General features: G+C 43.1%; 1 pseudogene across 1 annotated transcript; it reads right to left on the bottom strand.

Moving 5' to 3' along the window:
• Positions 1-3594: 3594 nt before the first annotated feature.
• On the bottom strand, positions 3595-8330 carry LOC307101130 (Y-box-binding protein 1-like; annotated as a pseudogene). The gene is made up of 2 exons: positions 8175-8330; positions 3595-4520 (listed from the first exon to the last, which is right to left on the bottom strand). The product of its transcript is annotated as a Y-box-binding protein 1-like (transcript).
• Positions 8331-9060: the final 730 nt, after the last annotated feature.

The following is a 9060-nucleotide window of genomic DNA, read 5'->3' as shown; positions in this document are numbered from 1 at the left end:
AGTGTATCTGTTTTTCTTAGTAATTCTCTGAAGTGCCAGCCAATCTCTTATTCCAAACACATGCCATGAAGGGGCTAAGTGCTAAAGTTGAGCCTCCACAGAGCCTTTTATTAGCCCAGCTCAAAGCATTTGATCAGCAGTGCCTCATTAAGCCTCGTCATACCTCAGTGTGGGAGTAGGAGGGAAATAGCATTCTCCCCATTTTACATATGGAAGAAGCAGAGGCCCTGAAACACATCAATAAGAGCTGAGCCTAGCTTGCTGTTGGCCTGCAAATCCAGTGCGTTTTCTCTTTGTGACAATAGGATCTTAGGCACTAATTCATATTTTGCCTCTATCTAGCTGGGTAAATGTGCAGTTTTATTATCTGAAATATCAAGGAGTTCCTTTAAGTCCTAAATTGTATGATTCTGATCATTGTTGACCCTTCCACACCTTTTTGTATGCACAATTTAATAGTATTTTATTTACATTAATTCAACATAACTCCAGTCTGACTGTAGGAATAGGGAAGTGTTGACAAGAGCAGAAGACTGCACCATTCAGATACAAATAGAAAACCAGATACTGTGATTTGGCCTCTATGTTGACCAGATCACAGAGCATTAATCATTGTCAAAACAGATAATAGTCTTTTTGAATATTGAATATATGCCAGATATGAAATTTAGTGCTTTATATGCATTATCTCATTTCAATTATTTAACTCTTTACAACAACATTTTGTGATTGATCTAATATTATCCCTATTTTACAATTGAGGAAAGTGGAGCTTAGAGAGTCACAGTAAACACAGCTGGCCTCTTGGCTGTAGAGATTAGAGCTAGACCTGCCACCCAACAGAGCCCTAACTTAGGATATTCCCAGAAGAAGAACCCTTTCTTTTCTGGTCACAGTCACTCACCTGTGAACCCAGCAAGGTAAGTTCCAAGGTCCACTGTTGTATAAGAAAGCTCTCCATAGGAGGAGAAAATGAGATACACACACAGAGAAAAGCAGAGACAAAGATGGGGAGAAAGAATTCAAAGCCTCACCTCTGAGTCCCTTATCTAAGCTAGGTTGAGGCCACTGGGAGAGTTCCGACCAATACAGGGTTGATACACCATGCTATCCTGCTAGTAGACATTACCATAGTTATCAGGATAGAGAGCCCACCATTGGGTCCCTGGATTTATCCTGATCTATGTCAAATCTGTAAGCAGGTAAAGTTTTCCCACAATACAAGCCTTCTTCTACTTCTAAACACATGGTGTATCTCATCTGTAAAGTTCTCTATCTCTTGTTACGTGACTCAAGTTTACCAATGCAAATATAGTAGTAGGTTGTGATTATGTGGTCATCTTAGGATGGTTATGCATTACTTGGTCTTCTGACCTCAAGAGGCAGGAGAAAAGTCATGGTCCTAGCAATACAAACAACACAATGACACTATTGTGGGTCCCCAGGGTGCACAATTTCACAGGCTAGAATTTTATTATTATTACTTTTGATGTGGCAAGGGTTGAGTGGAACATCATAGAGTTGTCAACTTTTTGTTTTGCCCAACAGGGCTAGTAGGCTTACATTCATCCTCCTCCAACTCTTCATTCATTTATTCACAAATTTAGTAAATACACTTCTGTAAGCCCTGAGGGTATAAAACAATCTTACAGTCAAGTCACTAGAAGACTATAAAAGACCACACTAATTCTTCCTAAAATTCTACTCTTCACTACACTTGCTACTTTTGATGAGCTTCCAGAAATTAGGGGAGAGTATATATAGATAGTCAGTCATACTTGTTGGCAATAATTTAAAAAATGAGTTGGAGGCAAGGAAGGAAAAAGTAGTGTGGCCTTGGGGCAGGCGTGGGGAGTCGGGCAGGCAGAGGGCATGGCCTGCACTGTAGGGGCCAGAACCCAAGAAGTTGTAAGTATGGCATGCTTTGGAATGAAACAGGTGAGGGTGGCGTTGAGGGTTTATCACCCTGATGTTAGGTTTGAGGGACCACAACTCCCCTCACCTCCAGGCAACTGAGTAGTAAACTATATCTGGCCAAAGGTGCCTTTACAATTATAACCAGAGTAAGACTCAGGACAAGTCAATGACAGAGGCACTCACATTACACATAGGCTCAGACATAGAAAAGAATGCACATAGGATCAGACATGGGGAAAAAACAACACCTTTTGAGGTGTGTAGTATCTGCATCTAAGCACGATAAATTGATAACAATCTTTTTGAAATGGCTGGCAAGAAAATCTGAAAAAGTTTCTAGTAAAGCAAAGCATAATGAAATGGAAGTTCATTGTACAGTACCTTTAATTGAATGTCATTGGTAATAAAAATAAAAAGGACATTGGTTTTCAGGTCAGGTGCTTTTCCTTTCTCTTGAATTACTCATTCAAGAAGCCAGCTGTCATGTTGCAAGGATACTCAGACAGTTGATGAAGAGGCTCATGAGACAAGATACTGAGGTCTCTAACCAATAATTGAGTGAGGCCACTAAAAATGATGTGAGTGCACCTGGGGATGGATCCTTCTGCCTTCGTCTAGCCTCCAGATAACTGCTTGATTACAGTCTCACAAGAGACCAGAGCCAGAGCCACTCAGTGAAATTACTCCAAGATTTCTGACCAACAGAAACTGTGATTGATCATGCATGTTTATTGTTTTAAGCTACTAAGCCTGAGGGATGTTTGTTATGCAGCACTAGATAACTGATGCACGGAGAGAAGATCATCTCTATTGCCTGCCAGCCTTACTCTCCCCCTCATTACTTCTGCGGGAAGGGATGTCCAGTTTCCTGATTAGGACAGGGACATTGTCACTTCCTTTGCTGTACACTTGTTATTGGATATAGGGTGATAAATACAATAGAATCTAGAGGAGGGTGCAGACAGTTCTTTTTGTCCCTGTTCAGACTGGATGGAGTGTAGATAACTATTTTGTGTACCTGCTTTAGAAACTGGTCTAAATAAGAAAAAAAAAAAAAAAACCCCACCAACTTTGTGTTTTACTTATTACAAAAGCAATGATGTCTGTGGTGTAAAAAATGAAAAGGAATAGAAATACTGTTAACAAGCGGAGTGTCTCTGTAAGTATTTTTATTTTTCAAAAGTAGGTAATATAATAAGTGCTATTTTGTGACTTGTTTCTTTGTTGTTGTTTTGTTGTTGTTGTGTTTTTTACACAAAGACATTATTTAAGACCTTTATTAGCAGGTGCTTGCACTTTGTTGACTTTTTTGAAAAAAATCAAATTGTAAACTTTCATTACAAATTAAAAATAAGATTCTTAAAAATCTCAACTTGACCAGATCTGAAACAATTTAAAAACCTTTAAAGGTGTATTGAGAAAAAACAGGCCTTTTTTCCCCCCCTTAAAAACACGTTTGCCATTACCAAAAAGAGACGTCTTTAGATAAAAATAATAAAAACCCCATGCTGTGTACATAATGCAGATAGTTCTAGTTATCTGATCAACGGGCAAAAAGCAAGCACGTAAGGCCTTCAGCTCCAATCTTTTGTTCATTTTTTATTGTTGGGATTTCATATTCTTGTTAGATGACTAAACCGGATGATGGTAGAGATGGTAAGCCGGCATTTTTTTTTTTTACTCAGCCCTGCCCTGCTCAGCTTCGGGAGCTGATGAATTCTCAGCTGGTGGATTGGCTTTTGTGTCTTTGCCATCTTGTGGTTTATGGTTTCCTGGGCGTCTGCGTCAGTAATCAAAGTTGCCACAGTACCGACCTTGAGGTGGCTGCTGATCTTGGGTCTCATCTCCTTGATTTCCCTTATCTTCTTCACTGCCGTCCGCTCTAGGCTGTCTTTGGCGAGGCGGGCCCCTGCGGAATCGTGGTCTATAGCCCCGATACATATTCTGTCTCAGTCTGCCTTGTTCTCCTGCACCCTGGCTGTGGGCACCTCCATCCCTTCTCCCTGCACAGGAGGGTTGGGATGCTGTGGTCCACGCCCATAGGTCTCTGCATGTAGTAAGGTGGGAACCGTCGCCTGCGATAGGGCCGGTGTTGTGGGCCTGGCCTTCGGGGGCACTCTGGGACCCCTCATTCTCTTCTCCACCTCACTATTCTGGTAATTCTGCTGGTAATTGCGTGGAGGACGCCTGCCACGTGGAGAGCCTCTATAATGGTTCCGTCTGCTGCAGTCACTGCCTTGTGCTGGAACTCCACCAGGGCCTGGGACATTTGCCGCCTCCGCACCCCTGTCCTTCAACAACATCACACTCCAGTCTCTCCATCTCCTACACTGCGAAGGGACTTCCTGGGGTTATTCTCCTTTATGGCAGTCTGGTGAGCAAATGTATCTACCTTGGTGTCATCCCTGTTGATGAAACCATGTCCGTTTCTTACATTGAACCATTTTACTGTTCCCCAAACCTTCCTTGCGGTGACCTTCTTGACCCTGCCGGCAGGTGCGGCCAATGTGAGGCCGCCCAGCCCCTGCTCCCGGCGCCGCTGCCCGGGGTGCCCGGCTTGGTGTGGGCAGCGCTGAGGGTGGGGGCTGCGGCGGCTGCTGGGTCTAGGCCTCGCTGCTCCTGGTTGCGGTGATGGTGACTGGGGCGCTGTGGCAGCTGTGGCTCCTCCGGGCTGTGGGGCTGCTCAGGGCTCTCTGGAGTCTGCTCTCCGCTCCTGCTACCCATCAAACTCGACTTGTTTCTTTGTTAAATATATTGTGAGCCTGTTTATGTCAATATGGTATATTACCTACAATTATAATTTTAAAGGGTTGCATAGTACCCCATTAAAAAGATGTCATAATTTCTAAGCCAATTCCTTGTTTTGGACATAAGTTTATTTTTGTTATTATAAAAATTCTATACAGAATATGCTTGTAGCGAAATCTTTGTACCTATCATTGACTTTCCTCCTTTAGGATAAATTTTTAAAGTCGAGTTGAGTCAAGCACATATATATTTTTGAGCTTTTCCTACAAATTGCCTTCCAGAGAGGTCCTACCAGTTTATATGCTGTGACATTTATTAGTGTGTCTATTTCCTCATACTCTTGCCATCACTGAGAAGTTATCCTTTCTCTTTCTGATTTGGTATTTAAATAGGAAACACAAGGACTTTTGAAGAAGTCACTCTAACCCAATGCTCACTCAGATGTAAGGGAATTGAAGAGATTACTTGAATTGGTCTCACCCCAGTTATGCTCAGAAGATGAGAAGAAGAATGTTGAAGTCATATGTATGTGTTCAGGATGTAACAAAGATGGTCATACATAAAATATTCATACCCTGGCTGGTGTGGTTCCGTTGGTTGGAGCATCGCCCCATACACCAAAAGGTTGCGGGTTCCCTTCAAGGCACAAATCCGGAACACACCCAAGTTTCAGGTCCCATCCCGGGTGGGGTATGTGCGGGAAGCAACCTATTGATCTATTGATGTTTCTTTCTCTTTCTCTTTCTCTCTCTCAAATAAAAATACTTATATTCAACCCCTTTGGTCCTGTAATTATACTTTTGGGAACTTAGCCTAAAGAAAAATCTCAGTGAAGGGAAAACACATATACACATGAAAAAAGTTTATTGTAACATTTTTTATATTAGGGAAATGTTATAAACAATTCAACATATGGGAATGATTTAAAAAATTGGACTAGATAAATTTGATGGAATTTTATTCAATTGTTAAATTAGTAATTATAAAGATTATGTAGAAACATCTGAATGTGTTCATGATATAATGTTAAGTGCAAAAAGAAGGATATACAACTTTTAGCACTTAAAATGATATGCTGGTTAAATCCACATAGATGAAGACTGGAAGGAAGTAGAAACTGAAAACGTTGTGAAAGAGATTGACACCTATGTTTGAAATTTTTCTTAAAGGTTATCGTGCCATTACAATAAAGAGTAACAATTTTGAAAGAGGGTGAAGAGGTTTGTATAAAGAGGCAAGTGGATGTGCTAGAGGGAGGGTCATGGAAAATTCTTGGTTGGCCTGTTACTTAGGGTGGCCTGGCTGAATGTTGGAGAGAGAGAGTGAGGTGCTGGAGGCCAAGAGGCCTGGGCTCGGGGCCAGGCTCCACTTATCCCAGAAGTCTGAGCCCAGACAAGGGACTTCACTTCCTGCAGCTTAGTTTACAGAGCTGCAAACCTGGATGAATAAGGCCTACTTGGCTGTTGTTGGGGGAAGGGGACAGGAATGCATGGAGCCAGGTGTGCAGTAAGTGCTCTTGTATGCTGATGACTGTAAAAAGTGATGCTGTTATTTTTCTGTCATCTTTTCTTCATTATCAGTACTACACTAGAGAGAAGGAAATCCGGGGAAGCTAAAATATTTGCCAGTCTATTTCTGGCAAATGTAAAGCACACGTTCTGCCAGGATAGAAGGGAGTGAGGGAATGAAAACTCCCTTCTCAGCTGGCCAGTTACTGAGCAGGCCTAGCAGCACCTCTACTGTCACTCTGTTAGGTAATTTCTCTGTGCACCTTAAAAGTGTCACAAAACCACACACTTCCACTGGGTGCCATAGGAGAAAAGTTGGTCATGAAAAGATAATGGCCAGAAAAAAATTTCGGAATACAGAGACTCTTCCATAAGATCTATCCCTGTGTTATTCGTAAAAATCAGTTATACAATCTAATTTGGAAGACAAAAGTTGTTGCCTCTTTTTAAGCAGTAGTTTGAAGTCAGCCCGGAAGAGCAAACCACACTGAAATTTGCTCTATGACGTCGACACAATTTGCCGTTACATTAGGATTTCTAGAATCCCTGTGACAGGGAAAACGCAGAGGGTGAAGAAAAAATGGCCCAACTTATCCTCAATAGAGACACCCAACGGCCATTCAATGCAGAGAAAGCTGTGACCTGCAGAAGTCCATGTCTCTTTGACCACAGGCCAGAAGCCAGGACAATTGATCAACTATATCCACCCCTTTTATAGGGGGAAAAAATTACCACCTTGTTTATCCCAAGTCTTTTCCATCAAATTCCTTGTCTTATTGAGAAGCTTTCTTCTTTTTTCTCTTCAAAAACCCTTTACTAGTAGTAGTGACAACAGCTCAAACAACTGGCATTATTGCAGCATGAGTGTGCAGGTTTGGTGGTCCCTTATCCAGGCAGATGCCATTTCAAAGGACGCTTCTTTGACTGCGGAGTCCGTGTTACGTGGGGATTTGGGGAGTTAATCATTCTCTGTTGTGGGAGGAAAGGAAAGAAGAGCCAGACATACCTGTGGCATCTGTCTCCTTTTGTTCCCTGGAATTATGGAGCCCAGTAAACCCACCGAGGCTCTTGAGGCAGGCAGGGCCCTCCTTCAAACCTCCAAACCAGATGGTGTGGATCATAGTTTTAAAGATCCCAGGATAGACCTGCTGCAGTCTCCCTTGTTATCAGTGCTTAGTTGTTTTTCATCTGAGTAACCTCTTTTTAAAAATTTATACCAGCAATAATGGAAATTTTTAAATGAACACCCTAAGAAAACCACATGCAAAGGCTCCCTCCCCCCGCAAATTGCCATAACCCTGTTGCTACAGTTTACATTACTGCAGAGAGAGCTGGAGTTCAGGAGGCACAGTTTTATAGAAATAGAGTGTTGTTGAGAGCTGGTTACAAGTACAAACTAGTCCTGTTCCTCCGGGGACAGGGGCTGCTTCACCAAGGACTCTGCCTGCGGAAGCTCCAGCTCGGAAGCAGGCCCTGGCCTTAAGCTCACACGTGTCCCAGCCTCTGGAAGACAAGCACCCTCGCTGTGCTCTTGTCATACTTCGCTCTGCTCCAGGATGGGGAGCGAGGTGTCACTGTGCCCTCTGGCTAGCCCCCCACAGTGTCTGACAGTGACTCTCTTGGATTAAGGCAGGCAACCTACGGACCAGGTGCCAGACTTGGCCCCGCTTTCTGTTTTTGTATAGCCTGGGAGCCATGTATGTTTCTTTTTTACCTTTGTAAGTGGCTGAAAAATATGAAAAAAAAAAGGAATACCTTTTTGTGACACATGCAAATCATATGAAATTCAAATGTAAGTGACCATAAATAAATTTTTATTGAGACACAGCCTTGCGCGTTCATATTTGTCTCAATTCATTGCTGTTTATGGCAGCTTTCACGCTACAATGGCTGTGTTGAGCAGTTGTGATGTGAATGCATGCACAGCACATCCTACAGTATTGACCATCTGGCCCTTCGCACAGAAAGTTTCCTGACCTCTGTCTTAGCGCCTCCCCTTACCTTGGAATACATCTTCTTGCTTTTCCCACAGGGAGAGCAGTACCTCACCTCATGAACACCACAGTCCTCGCTCCCAAGGCAAGAAATGCCCCCAAACAGCCTCTCCCAGCCTTCTTGTTGGGTTGATCGTGGTAGGGCTGATTCAGCTAAGGTCATATTTGGGAGTCAGGGGTGAGGAGGAGGCCAGGGCGTGGGACCAGAGGAGGGAGGTGTCTGCTCCGGTTCCAGTTGTTTGCAGTCATCTTTAGAGTGTGAGACGGTTCCAGCTGTGGGGTCTAATCCTCACTCTGGAGAATTAGAACCAACAGGATGTGGGATGTAGGCACCGAGGACAGCACCTCTCTTTTGACCATGTTTGATGCTGCGTATGGAGATGGGAAAGGTCTGGGCAGGGAGAGGGAATATCAGACTTGCGATTCATTGAGAAGACAGGTAGACAAGTGGCCACTCCAGCCTGGGGTGGAAGTCTGAGTTTGAGTCATCAGCAGATGGATGGGATGGAAAGCCTTGGTAGTGGATGACTACCATAGGAGTGAATAGGTCTGAGGGCTCCAATAGGCCCTTTAGGACTTAGAAGTCATGCGGAGGAAGAATCTACAAGGACAGAGTTCTAAATGTTTTGTTTATTGATAGATCCCTAGCCTGGCACACACTACTTGCTCAATAAATTATTTATTGACTGTATAAGTGAACTCAAATTCCAATTAACTAAAATCTTCCACATTTCACAATTCCAGCCGCATACTTTCTTATCTCTTCTTCCTTTCTCTTACTCTTTCTAATTTTGCCTTTTCTTCCCCTTTCTCTTGTCTTCTTCTCTGTTATATGTTAAGCCTGTCAGGGCACCCAAGCACCCTGACTATGCTTGAGCATTGCTAACTGGGCT

This window comes from Cnephaeus nilssonii, assembly GCF_951640355.1.
Source record: "Cnephaeus nilssonii genome assembly, chromosome: 6".
NCBI classification, from domain to species: Eukaryota; Metazoa; Chordata; class Mammalia; order Chiroptera; family Vespertilionidae; genus Cnephaeus; species Cnephaeus nilssonii.
This window is presented reverse-complemented; position numbering and strand designations above follow the sequence as displayed.